Raw genomic sequence first — 14,555 nt, 5'->3', positions numbered from 1 at the left:
TTGCATCCTTAACTCTGCACTTGGGTATTCTGGACATGTCTTCCACCGTGAAGACTGACACAAAATATTTGTTTAATGCCTCGGCCATTTCCTCATTTTTTGCTACCAGTTTTCCTTTCTCATCCTCCAAGGGTCCTATGTTAACTCTGGCCACCCTCTTCCGTTTTATATATTTATAAAATTTTTTGCTTTCTGTTTTTATATTTTGTGCCAATTTACTTTCATAATCCTTTTTCCCATTTCTTATTACCCGCTTTGTAACCCCTTGTTGTCTCTTAAAGTTTTCCCAATCTTCCAGTTTTCCACTGCTCTTTGCAGCTTTGTACACCTGCACCTTCAATTTTATACTCTCCTTTATTTCCTTTCTTAACCATGGTTGATTTTTCCCTCCCTTGCTGCCCTTTTTCCTGACCGGAATATATTTTTGTTGAGCATTACAAAATATTTCTTTGAATATCTTCCACTGTTCCTCAACTGTTTCATCAATTAGCCTGTGCTCCCAGTCCACTCTGCCCAATTCCTCCCTCATCCTATGGTAGTCACCCCTGTTTAAGCATAATATATTAGTTTTAGATCTAACTATTTCCCCTTCCATCTGAATGCGAAATTCAATCATACTATGATCGCTATTTCCCAGATGGTCTCTGACTATTACATCATTTACTCTACCTATCTCATTGTACAACACTAGATCCAGGAGAGCATTTTCTCTTGTGGGTTCCTTAACATGCTGCTCAAGAAAGCTATCGCGGATGCATTCTATGAAGTCCTCTTCCAGACTCCCACGACCAACTTGATTTTCCCAATCTATGTGGAAGTTAAAGTCCCCCATGACGACTGCCGTATCATTATTACATGCCTCACTTATCTCTCTATTTATTTCCTGTGCCACTAAATTATTGTTATATGGTGGGCGATAGATAACACCCACCAATAATTTTTTCCCTTTGTTATTCTTTATCTCTACCCAAATGGACTCAACATTATGCTCTTTAGATCTTATATCATTCCTCACTACTGCCTGGAGCTCATCTTTGATTAAGAGTGCAACTCCACCTCCCTTACCATCCTGTCTATTTCTTTGCACCACCTGATACCCTTGAAAGTTTAATTCCCATTTAGGGATACCTTGTAGCCATGTTTCCATGATGGCTACCAAATCATAGGCATGTGTACCGATTTGCACCTCAAGTTCACTAACCTTATTTCTAATACTGCGGGCATTCAGATAAAGTGCCCTTATGCTCTTTGTCCTTTTAATATCTAGTGACTTCTCTAACCTTTTTTGATTTTTCTGCCCACTATTTTTCTTTGTAATTTTCTTAACACTATCATTGACCTGAAAACTCACTGCACCATCTGATTTTTTACTTTCTCCTCCCAACATTACTTTTCCTATTTTACTTTTCCTGGCCATTTCTTTATCTTTCCTACCCTTTTTCCTATCACTCTGGTTCCCATACCCCTGCCAAATTAATTTAAACCTTGCCCCACTGCTGTACCAAACATACTTGCCAAAATGTTGACACCTTTTGGATTTAGGTGCAACCCATCCCTCTTGTAAAGATCATGCCTTCCCCAAAAGAGATCCCAATGATCCAAGAAGCCAAATCCTTGCCTTGTACACCAGCACGTCAGCCACACGTTCATTTTCCTTATCCTTACATTCTTTTCATCACTTGCATTTGGAACAGGTAGTAATCCCGAGATCACCACCCTAGCGTTCCTGTCTTTCAGCTTTCATCCCAGCTCACTGTAGTCCCTTTTCATTACCTCCTCCCTTTTCTTGTCAATGTCGTTTGTACCCACATGTACCAAGATATCAGGCTGCTCTCCCTCTCCTCTCAGAATATTTTGGATCCGATTTGTGATATCTCGTACCTTTGCACGAGGGAGGAAGCACACCATACGGGTATACTTATCTGGCTCACAGAACCTCCTGTTCGTACCCCTGACAATGGAGTCCCCAATAACTACTGCATTTTCCTTTTCCTTTTCTTTTGCACCACTCTGCCAGGCTCATTGCCATTGACCTAGTGCCTGTGGCCATCTTCTGTCTGGTCATCTCCCTCAACAGAATCCAACACAACATAAGTGTTGCTGAGTGCCAGTGTCACTGGTGTGCTCTCCATTTTTCTCGCTTTTTTCTTTCACCCCCTGACGCTTTCCCACTTACCTGACACGGGTTCTGGAGTATTTATCACCCTGAAAGTTGAGTCGATTAACTCCTCACTCTCCCTTACAAGCCGCAGGTCATCAATCTGCAACTCCATATCCTTAATTCGCTCCCTTAGTAACTGCATCTCGGTACACCTGGTGCAGATGTGGCCATTTGGGAGGGTGGAGGTCACCCATTGTTCCCACATCAGACAACCAGTACAGAGCACTAACCCTATTGGCATGACTCTGAATATGAAGGCAAAAAACTCAGCTTACCTTTTCTCCTTGCCTGCTTTCGCCGAAGCTTGATAAGCCAAAAAGACTCACCCCTTCGCGGCTCCACCCCTTCCCCTGTCACTCCTTTTATTGGCCCTTGACCAATTAACCCTGTCACTTTCAGCAAACTCCTCCTCCTCTGATTCACAGCCCAACTCTCTCCAAGCTGCTCCTCCGACTCCCAGCCGAACCAAATAGGCCCAAGCCCCAGTAAGCCCCCGACTTTAATAGCTTACCTTCTCCTCACTTTCAGCAAGCTCCTCCTCCTCTAACCCACTTTCAGCAAGCTCCTCCTCCTCTGACTCACAGCCCGACTCTCTCCAAGCTCCTCCTCTGACTCCCAGCCGAACCAAGTAGGCCCAAGCCCTGGTAAGCCCCTCGACTTTAATAGCTTACCTTCTCCTCACTTTCAGCAAGCTCCTCCTCCTCTGATTCACAGCCCAACTCTCTCCAAGCTCCTCCTCCGACTCCCAGCCGAACCGAGCATCCAGAACATTTGGGTGCACTGTTGGCAGTGGGTTGGTAAATTAGAATTCACATGCATAAGACATCATTCCACCTCATGAAGCAGTTAACTGATATGGCCTGAAATAGGATCCCTTTGTTGGACATCAATGCTTCAAATATACTAAACAAAAATCTCAGCCTCTGTTGTAGATTCTGTGATGTGCACAATTCCACATGTCAAAATGATCCATTCAGTGCTAAACTGATATAAATTCTCCACCTGCAAAAAAAAAATCTGATATGGATTCTCAAAAAAAAGTAATGTTAGCCAATTCCACATCTATAGGATTATATTTAGAAACTTGTTCTATTCTCTTGACAGACCTATGTACCTTCTGGGAATAGACTTCATGTTCACCTTGCTACATTTTCTAACTATGATTAATCTAAAATATATTTCATGAGACAGTAGACCTTTTCATATTGGCTAACTGGTAAATTGTCAGTTCAATGAACCGGTTCAAAATGGCATTTTTGCCGTTCACACTGGACCAATGTTAACCGGTTCTCTGCACCCTTTCACACTCACCACTCAACATCTTAGAGCAAAGGGGTGCCTATCCTCCAGTGGTGACATCCTGTATATCCCCTGTCCCTTTGATACTGGGCTAACCAGTACTCCGATTCAAAACTATTGGCAATGATACACCGTCCCTAGATGATTCTTCTCTGGGACCAATATGATGCGAGTGTTCACACTGGCATGTTAACTGGTAGATTGGTGGTTAACTACTGGGTTATTGTGCCAGTGTGAATAAGGCTAATGAAGATGATTATCCCATGTTCAAATTTAAAACATATATGGTAATATGGCAAAACAGAACTGAATTGTTGACTGACCATTTCTACTCATGGATGTTGTTAGACTTGCTGAGTTCCTATGCTTTGTCTGCTCAAGATTGCTGCATCTGCAGTCTATTTGTTTTTGTCTCTATCTTTGTCTTGATAAAGGGTTCAGACCAATAAAGATGACTGACCATTTCTACCTGTGGATGCTAGTGGCTGGTTGAGGAGAATTCTGCTCAATCAGTGGTACGCAATGGAGTATGCAAAGAAATGATAGGGTTTTTGTTTGAGAACACATCCTACATTACACTTCAAAGGGGATCACTTCAGAACTCTTTCCATTGCACATATTCTCAAAAAGAAACATCTTTTGGAGAAATAAATATCCAGTGTACAACACTTTAAGGAGGCATCCAACATGGCTTCGAAATGGGTCCTTTTGATATCAATCACTCAGGGGCTCAAAAAATCTGTTTCTGCCACCATTCTAGTTTTCTACTTCCCCTGCCAAAAAAAATCTCAGTCCTTTCAATTCTCAAACTTGCCTGCACTTCTTTTCCCGAACTGATAATAAACCCCATCAGTGTGAAGCACCTCTATGAAGCAATTTAGCAAAAAGAGACCAATAATGTGCTTGCATTTCACAACATATCTCCTAATCAAGCTGATGGCTGCTATCGTGAGGCATCAGGGTTGTGGAAACACCAGGGCTTGTGTAACCAAGGAAACCCCTATGCCAGCATGGTCCTGGCAGGAATGCTGCAGGCTGCTGCAGCTTCTACCTTATCCTGGTTTTATTGTGAAGGTAGCTAAATTTCCTGGCATTCATGCCCTGAGAAACAGCTGGTCCCAAGGAACAGCTGGTATTGTGAGACAGAAGGTTCGTGGCAGTCAATTCCAATATTTGGCATTGTGCGGCACCCAAAATCTGTCACTCTACAATCAGCCATCTTGTGTATTCTGGCCTCCAAAGGTAACAGAATTCTAACATGAGCTTGATTTCCCTTTATCTATTCTGAAAAGGGATATGCTCTGAAACTTCCAAGAATGGCAATTATATACAAGACCCCAAACAGCAGCCAGGATTTGGATTGCAAAATACAACTGGAAATAGATAAAGCATGTGAAAAGCATTATGACAAGTATGGGGGATTTTAACATGAAAGTAGATTGGGAAAGTCAGGTTGTTCAAGTCTTCAGGAGAGCTTGTGTTTTGCCTACAGGATGGGTTTTTTTTGGAGCAGCTTGTTCATGAACCCACCATGGGATTGGCTGTTCTGGATTGAGTGCTGTATAATGACCCAGAGGTGTTCAGTGAACTGGGATTCACTGGTAGTGTGTTGTGCTGATGGTTGGCCTCACCCCCATCTGCTCACATATAACCCTGGTTTACCGTGAAGCCCTACCCATAGTTACAAGCTAATAAAAGTGTTTGTTCTCCCTTCAGTCGTGAGAGCTTTTATTTGTGCTACAAGGTGATTGGAGAGCTTAAGGTCAAGGAAATATCAAGAGACAGTGATCATAATATGATTGAGTTCACACTGATATTTGAAAGGAGGGGCTAGTGTCAGATGTGCCAGTGTTTCAGTGGTGTAAAGGAAATTACAGTTGCATGAGAGAGGAACTAGACAAAGTCCATTGAAAAAAAACATAATAATGGGGAAGGCAATAGATTAGCAATGGCTGGAGTTTATGCGTGAAATGAGGAAAGTGCAGGACAAGACAAACCAAAACAAAAGAAAATTGTGAATGGAAAAATGATACAACTGTGGCTGATGGGGGAAGTTAAACCCAATGTAAAAGGAAAAGAGGGCATTCAAGGAAGCAAAAATAAGTGGGAAGATAGTGGACTGGGAAACTTTTAAAAACTAAGAAGATAATTAGGAAGGAAAAATGAATTATGAAGGGAGGTTAGCAAGTAATATCAATGAATATACAAAATGTTTTTTAAAATATATAAAGAGTAAAAGAGTGACCAAAGTAGACATAGGACCAACAGAAAATGGCACTGGAGAAATTGTAATGGGAAACAAGGAAATGGCAGGGGAACTGAATTAATATTTTGGATCAATATTCACTGTTGAAGATATTAGTAGCATTCTGGACTCTCATGGCTCTCTTGAAAGAGAAGTGAATGAAGTCAAGATCACGATGGTACTTGGGAAGCGAAAGGTCTAAGTCTCCCAGGCCAGATGGAATGCACCCTTGGGTTCTGAAGAAGGTAGCTGTAGATATTGTAGAGGCATTGGTAATAACCTTTCAAGAATAATTGGAGTTTGGCATAGTTATGGTGGACTGGAGGATCGTGAATGTAACTCCACTGTTTAAGAAAAGAGTGAGGCAGCAGAAAGGACATTATAGACCTATTAATCTGATATCAGTGGTTGGGAAGCTGTTGGAGTCAATTGCCAAGGATGAGATAATTGAATACCTAAAGGGCAATGAAAAGCTAGTTCAAGTCAGCATGGTTTCCTTAAAGGAAAATCATTCCTGACAAAACTATTGCAATGTTTTGGAAGATATCACAAATAGGATAGACAGGGGAGATGCTGTGGATAGTGTGTATATGGAATTACAAAAGGCCTTCGACAAGGTGCCACACATAAGGCTACTAAGCAAGAAGAGAGCCCAAGAAATTAGAGCATTGGCTAATCAGCAGGGAACAGAGTAGGAATAAAGGGATTCTATTCTGATTGGCTTCCAGTTACCAGTGGTGGTCCATAGGGGTTAGTGTTGGGACCGTTTCTTTTTACGTTGTATATAAATGATTTAAATTATGGAATAGAGAGTTTTGTCTCTAAATTTGCAGATGATACCAAAATAGATGGTAGAGAAAGTGGTGCTAAGGATACTGAAATGCTGCAGAGACAGATCGATTAGGAGAATGGGAAAAGGGATGGCAGATGAAATACAGTGTTGGAATGTGTATGGTCATGCACTTTGGGAGAAGAAATAGATGGGCAGACTATTATTTAGATGCAGAGACAATTCAAAATTCTGAGGTGTAAAGGAAATTGCAAGTCCTCATGCAGGATACCCTAAAGGTTGACCTCCAGGTAGAGTTGGCAGTGAAGAAGGCAAATGTTGTGCTGGCATTCATTTCTAGAGAGATAGCATACAAGAGCAGGGATGCAATTTTGAGACTCCATAAACCACTGGTGAGACCTCACTTAGAGTACTGTGTATAGTTTTGGGTGCTGTATTTGAGAAAAGATGTGGTGGTATTGGAGAGGGTTCAAAGAAAGTTTACAAGAATGATACCAGGAATGAAAGAGTTAGCTTATGTGGAATGATTATCAGCTCTTGGACTGTACCAGTTTGAAGATTGAGGAGGATGTCATAGAGACATTTTGAAAGCTGAAATGCCTGGTCAGAGTAGATATGGCAAAGATGTTTCCCATGGAGAAGGATTCTAGGACAAGAGGGCATAATTTCAGGATAAAAATGCATCAAGAGATGCAGAAAATTTTATTTAGTCAGAGGGTTGTGAGTCCATGGAACTTTGCCACAGGCTGCTGTGGAAGTGAGTTTGGAATATTTAAGGCAGAGATTGACAAGTATTTGATTAGTCAGGGCATCAAGAGTTACAGAGAGAAATCCTATAGTGGGGCTGAGTGGATGGATGGATCAGCTTATGATTAGAATGATGAAGTAGATGCAAGAGTAATCTTGTGAATTTTGTCTGTGCTGCTAAGGGTAATTGGCTATAAAGATGAGAGGTCTAATTTGCAGAACTATATTTTCAAAAGTTGTATATTCGCAGAGACTGGGCTCAGAGTGGCCATGCACAGACATACAGAAGTACAAGTAGGAACAGGAGTAAATAATTCTGTCCATCAACCCTGCTCTGCTATTTATCACACCATGGCAGATTTTTTACCTCAGCATCCTGAGCAATCATCATATTCCATATCATGTACTTCATCCAGTGTTCCAGGTGCAGCCTCCTCTACATTGGCAAGACTGGAGGCAGAGTGGGAGATCATTTCTTCAAGCACTCAACAGCAAGGACCTGCCTATGGCTAACCATTTCAATTCCACATCCCATTGCCACACTGAATGTGTGTACGGTCTCATATAATGCCGACGAGCTCACGACTAAAATGGAGAAAAACCCCAGATTCCACCTCAGCAGTCTCCAACCAGATGATGAGAGCACAAAAGTCTGCAGATGCTGTGATTGTAGTAAAAACCAAGAATTGCTGGAGGAACTCAGCTGGTCTCACAGCATCCGCAGGAGGTAAAGATTAATGACTGATGCTTCGGGTCTGAGCACTCCTTCAAGGCATGGAAAAAACAGGCAATATCTGAATAAAATAAATTATAGAGTTTCTTTTATTCAGATGCTTCCGGTTTCCTCCATTTCTTGAAGAAGGTCTTAGGCCTGAAGCATCAGTAGTATATCATTACCTCCTATGGGTGCTGCACGTCCTGCTGAGTTCCTCCAGCATTTCTGTATTTTTATTCCAACCATTTAGCATCAGTATTGATATCTCCAATTTCCGGTAATCCCTTCCCCTGTTATATTGTTCTCCCTCTACACGCTGACTCCTTTCCTTCCCCTGCCTATCACCCACAACCTTCTTCCTCCAGTTCCCCACTACCTTCCCTTCCTTTGTCCTGTCAGAGAGCATCTTTCTCAGTCCTCTGCCTCCTCCCATATCACCTCTTCACTACTTTTTCTTATTAACTACTGCTCTATCTGTATCTACCTTTCTCTTGCTAGCCTATGCTGCCCCCCACTACTAATTTGAGCATTTGTATACCTGAATAAGGGTTCAGACCTGGTCTGCCTATTAGTTTCCATGGATGCTGTGTGACCTGCTGATTTCCTCCATCACTTTTGTGTATGCTATCATACCCCTCAAGTCCTTTATTTTGAATGAACACAATCACTGAGTTACTATTCAGGATGGAGAATTCCAAAGGTCCAATCAAAGGCTTACTCAGAAATCTAATTTTATTTGGCATGTCCTCAACATCTCTTAATAATTCTTACAGAACCACCATAAAAAGCATTCTGTTCAGATGGTCGAGTGGCTCCTGGAATGCAGAAAGCTGTAATGAATGAATTTGATATGTCTGTTATCTTAAAAATGTTTGAAATCCAATTTGACCATTGTCCATTTACCATGTAGTTTTCTGCAAATTTTTGAATCCAAAAGCGGCAAATTTTGCAATGCCTGGACAGCATGCAAAACTAACATCTTCATTGTATCTTGGTATATATGACAATAAGCAATGAACTAAATATAAATGAAACTAAGCTTGCTATGGAAATTGCTTTGTTGAAGACCTTACCAAAATGAAGAGATTTGTAATTATAGCTCAGTGCCCCATCTTCCCTCCATCAACTTCCCATTGGCTTGGAAAAGCAGCGAACATATTACAGGACCTATCCATCCTTGGTCATATTGTCTTCTTCCCCTCATGTTGAGCTGAAGATGCATGACTTTGGAACCAGATTCAAGGACAGTTTATGACCCCTGTTATCAAATTATTGAATGGACCTTTCACTGGAAATATGATGATGCTGTTGGCACAATATTTTAACTGAACTTTTTCTCTGTAATGTTATAGTCTGCACTTTTTTTTGCGCTGCTAGTTGTAGTTAAATATGAGTTGACTTGCCTGGCTATCACACAAAACATCCTTTTTATCTAAAGCTCTCTATCACTGTAATAGTGAAAATAATAAATACAGTTTGACCACCGCCAGTGGGCTGATTGACCACCGCCAGTGGGCTGATATCGCCTCAAACCGTGCATCTTGGCGCCTCACAGTTCGGCAGGCAGCAACCTCCTTTGAAGAAGACCGCAGAGCCCACCTCACTGACAAAAGACAAAGGAGGAAAAATCCAACACCCAACCCCAACCAACCAATTTTCCCTTGCAACCGCTGCAACCGTGTCTGCCTGTCCCGCATCGGACTGTTCAGCCACCAACGAGCCTGCAGCTGACGTGGACATTACCCCTCCATAAATCTTCGTCAAAGAAAGCCAAAGAAAGAATCAATACAGTTTGATTTAATTCATCTTCTGAATGAGCAAATATTTTCATATCTCTGTCCTGGGGGCCAGTGCTATATTCTCATTCTGTGTCCCTTTTCCCTTAATTCCTCAGTCAGAGATTCACCTTTTGTGTATCGCACCTGCCACACCCATTAATAATTTTATGGGTTTTGACTATATTTTCTCTTATTCTTCCAAACTTTCATCTTGGAATAAATTTAGTAAATCTTCATGGCACTCCTTTCAAATTTTCCTCATCAAGAAAACTAAAACTAATTCTCCAGTATAGTATCATTAAGGTCCTGTTTAAAATTGTAATATAATTTCCTTACCTTTGTAATCAAACTGTCTTGTTATTTATACTTCTGTACCATTTGCATTTTAATTGACCTGCTGCATCTTCTTGTTGGCCATCAGTCTACAAGTTATCATTGAACATCAATGCTAACCTTATCATTTACCATTTAGTAAAACCCCTTTGCTTTTCTGTATTTCACCAGTTGATTACCTCACATTTTTCCATGTTATATATTTCACCTGTTATGTTCAAATCCACTCACTCATTTTTCCATATCCCTATGAAACCTCGTTAATCTATCTCTGTACAATCCTGCCTGCTTCAGCATTGTCAGCAAACCATGGAAATAGAATATGAGGTCCTCTTAGTCAATCGTTAACCTATATTTTATCTCAATGGATACAAGCACAGATGTAATGTCACTTACTCATCACAGTTTATGAACCTGAGAAGGATCCGTTTATTCATAAGCATTGGGTCTGAAAACCAAATCATGTCAGTACATAATTCATGATTCCATGTGCTCTAATCTTATTAACCATACTCCTATGTGAAACCTTTCAAAAGCCTTCTAGAAATTCAAGTACATGTCTCTTGTTTGGGCCCAGGAGTTCTCTGCGATGTAAATGGTACATACAGAAGCATACAGAAGCTTATGGTCCAGATAATATACCTCAGAGTTATTTCCTCGCCATCCTGCCTCTCTTCCACATCAAGGCAACTGAATCTATTAAAATGGTTCTGTTGCTTGGTTAAAAAAAACAAACTCGAAACCCTTTAAATACTGGAATTTGCTTATTTTTGCATGATATTCCACTCTGGTTAACAAATCAAGATAATTCCCTTACATGAGAATGCTACTTTATTACTCTGGCCAGTCTTGTTATTCTTTCTCAGGTATTCTCTTCTTATATCCTTTACTACAGATCTCTGCATCTCCCCTGCCATAACATTAGGTTAATTGGTTGGAAGTCCCTTCTTTTCCTTCTGAATAAAATCTTGCTATATCTGTACATTTGGAATCTGAGCAGTGATTAATTCACACTGTGTATCTTTTCTCGGGTATCAATGTTGGCTGGAAAATATGTGATGTGTCGAATGTTGGAACCAGTTCTTGCAGTGCATCATCAGACCAAATGACCTGAAATCTCAATCTTATGTCACAAATGGAAAGTTTCAACATAATAAGTGTTACACCCTTTCAGTTACTACCTTGATGTTTCAGACATCAGGGACAATTGAATAGAAGTAATTTGTGCCAGGGTCATGACTTCAAGCTCTTTCCACAATCCTGACAAATAATCCAGTCTCACTCTTCAGTGCAGTCTGAGGAATACCTGCATTGAGCACAGATGTTATATTTCAGATGAAATATTGAAGCAAGATATTAACTGCTAAACTCCAGTAAATGGAAATGATCCTTTGTCAGTACTTAAAGAAGCACAGGGAAGGTTTCCTAGTGGGCTGTTTATTGTTTTTTCATTAATGTGGATTCAAACTGCACCTTCGACTGTCCTTGCGGTATTTAAAAAGAGGTTAGTAATTTTTATTTTGAAAGATCAGGGAATTTAGGACTAGGGGAATGGGCATAGAAGAGGATTTGAAGCCATGAATAAGTCAGCCATAACCAATTGACTTGAGGGACTGAAGGGTCTTCCTTTGGTCCAATTTTCCTGTGTCCTTGTGCCACTCTCTCAATAAACCCCCAGTCAACAATCCATCGCCATCAATATTGTGTTCTGTATGTGATTTTAATTTAAAAAATGCATTAAGCATATTATTGGAAAATAATATGAATACAAGAGGCTTTGTTTAATACTTAAAATTTTGTGCACTGTTGACTGACATACGAAACTCATTCCATACTTTGCATGCTGGTTCAATACTCATCAGTAATATCTCAGAGAATTGGGAATATTTCTAATTTTAGTTTTTATATGAATCAGATAATTTTGAGGTTTTTAAGCTATTTGGAAATTGCAAGTATAAGCCTGCTCCGAATATCTGTGACCGACAAGTCTCTGCATGCTTTGAGTGTCAATAATCCTTCACAATCAATATGAGCTTTTAAATGAGGTCAATGGAAACATCAGCATTTATTTTAATGTAATTATCGTACTTCTACATGTAATAATAGCAACTTTGCCGTGAAAGTTAAGCATGATTGAGCTTTAAATTATTTTGTAGCCTGTGCAAACATCAGGCTGCTCTTGACAACCGCGGTAAAGACAAGTACCTTCCAGCAGAGCAGAACAACAGAGTTTAAGTTTAAAATTTGATTTTGAAATGAAACCTAATTCTCCTAATGGAAGAGGTCATATACTTGTTTAATGGAAGCATGTTGAATTATGAAAGCTCAGTGATGTTCATCCCTGTAAGAAGTCCTTGTCAAGGGATATTTAATTTTATTTACCACATAGGAGGAAGCTGTTCAGTCTATGAAGTTTTGCAATCCCATTGGTCTAATTCTACACTTATTTCTCTGTAACCTTGTCCCCTGAGCCCCCTGTACTTCCATCTGTTCTCTAAACTAGGGTTAATTTACACAGGGCATTTCACCAACCAATTTACACATTTTTAGGAAGTGGAAATACTCAGTGAGCTCCAAACCGCACCCATAATTAGGATCAAAACCTGTCACTGGAACCATGAGATAATACTGCTGGCTGCTGCACCAGATAATGATTTCCTCATTTTAGCCCAGTGAACACCTGTTATTTTTTCCAAAGAGAATTAAAATAAAAGTGACATGAGTTTTATTCATGGTTGATATCTTATACTTCTAAATGAATGACTTGAATATCGCATCGGTAGAATTTTGGCCAAGGTCACACCGCTGAATCAGTCATTGCAGAACAGGAAACTATTTGGTCCCAGAAGGCCACGGAGCTGTCCGTAGGGTCATCACTCTGTCTCATTTCTCCACTCTATCCCTGAAATCCTGCGAACTTGTGCTTTTTCACACCAAATTTCCCTCTGTGAGGGAATGAAGTACTTAAGGGCAATGGGTAAATATTATCTTGATTTATTAACCAGAGTGGAATATCATGCAAAAATAAGCAAATTCCAGTATTTAAAGGGTTTCGAGTTTGTTTTTTTTAACCAAGCAACAGAACCATTTTAATAGATTCAGTTGCCTTGATGTGAAAGAGAGGCAGGATGGCGAGGAAATAACTCTGAGGTATATTATCTGGACCATAAGCTTACAATTAATTCCATGCTTCTGTATGTACCATTTACATCGCAGAGAACTCCTGGGCCCAAACAAGAGACATATAAAGAGCAAGAAACTGCCTTCTACCACTCCATGAAAGAGATGGCTGAAATGTTGACTCACGATTCAGCTTTCTATAACATGGACAGATCAATTACTTCAGGCAGGATGCAGGTGCAGATGTGTCTCATTATCTGGCTTTTCTATTGTACTCTAACTACACAGTATTGGTTTCCTTTGATGTATCCTGCATTTATTTTGTTGCAATGCTTTCTCCAGGTCTCCAATGAATTTCTATGTGTTCATTGTTGATGTACGTTAGTCTTTTAGCTCAAGAAATGATGTTGTTAGATCCCTAGAAACCCAGCTGTGGAGCAGAAGAGGATACAGGTGGCTGAAGGGGTCTAAGTAGGCAGCTACCAAAAATGGGCACAAGAGAATGATGCAGGATTAACCTTTTGCTTCCTGTACTGGCAATATGCTAACTTTTAACTGCCCACTAATTTACATAGTTTTTACATGCAGTTGGGAGTCATTATGTTGTCGATAGTCTACAGGGGATCGACATGTAAGACTTTCTGCCACTTATTAAAGCTAGCCTGCATTTTTTAAAGCAAGTCTGTAGTCCCCAGAAGGGAAGGACAAAGCATCTGGCACAAATGCAACTCAATAGACCAGAGAGCAGTGATCCGCAAGAGGAAGAAAAAAGGAAGCAAGATCATTCATGTCCATGCAGAATGGATAGCTTTCAGGCATGTCAAAGCTTACTGAGTGAAACGGAGGCCCTTGGAAAAAAGAGACAAGTGGCAGTATAATTAAAGGATTGGTTCAGGGACAGAAAACACAGAGTTTGGGTAAACTGCTGCCTTTCAGCTAGGACAGGCATCCTACCTGAAGTAATTGATCTGTCCATGTTACAGAAAGCTGAATCATGAGTCAGCATTTTAGCCATCTCTTTCATGGAGTGGTAGAAGGCAGTTTCTTGCTCTTTACATGTCTCTTGTTTGGGCCCAGGAGTTCTCTGCGATGTAAATGGTACATACAGAAGCATTGAATTAATTGTAAGCTTATGGTCCAGATAACATACTTCAGAGTCAATTCCAATTTAACCCCTGTTACCATTGTATATGATCTTCTACAAATAAACCTTAACATATCTGGTAAGATCGGTTGCTCCTTGATTGAGGGTCAAGGAGCACTAAAAAAATTAATGGGAGACCTGGGCAGCAATATAAATGGCAGACTTCAATGTGGGGTACACACCTTTGTTTGATGTATTAATGACCTGCATGTGGGTAGGCAAC

General features: G+C 40.4%; 1 long non-coding RNA gene across 1 annotated transcript in view; it reads left to right on the top strand.

Annotated features, from left to right (window-relative positions):
* The window catches only part of LOC138739140 (uncharacterized), a 143,982-nt gene that overhangs the window by 45,565 nt on the left and 83,862 nt on the right, over window positions 1-14,555 (top strand). The gene's annotated exons all lie outside the window — the stretch shown is intronic.

The sequence above is a fragment of the Narcine bancroftii genome, chromosome 7 (genome assembly GCF_036971445.1).
Source record: "Narcine bancroftii isolate sNarBan1 chromosome 7, sNarBan1.hap1, whole genome shotgun sequence".
NCBI classification, from domain to species: Eukaryota; Metazoa; Chordata; class Chondrichthyes; order Torpediniformes; family Narcinidae; genus Narcine; species Narcine bancroftii.
Note: the sequence above shows the minus strand (reverse complement) of the source record. Positions and strands in the feature narration are given on the sequence as shown.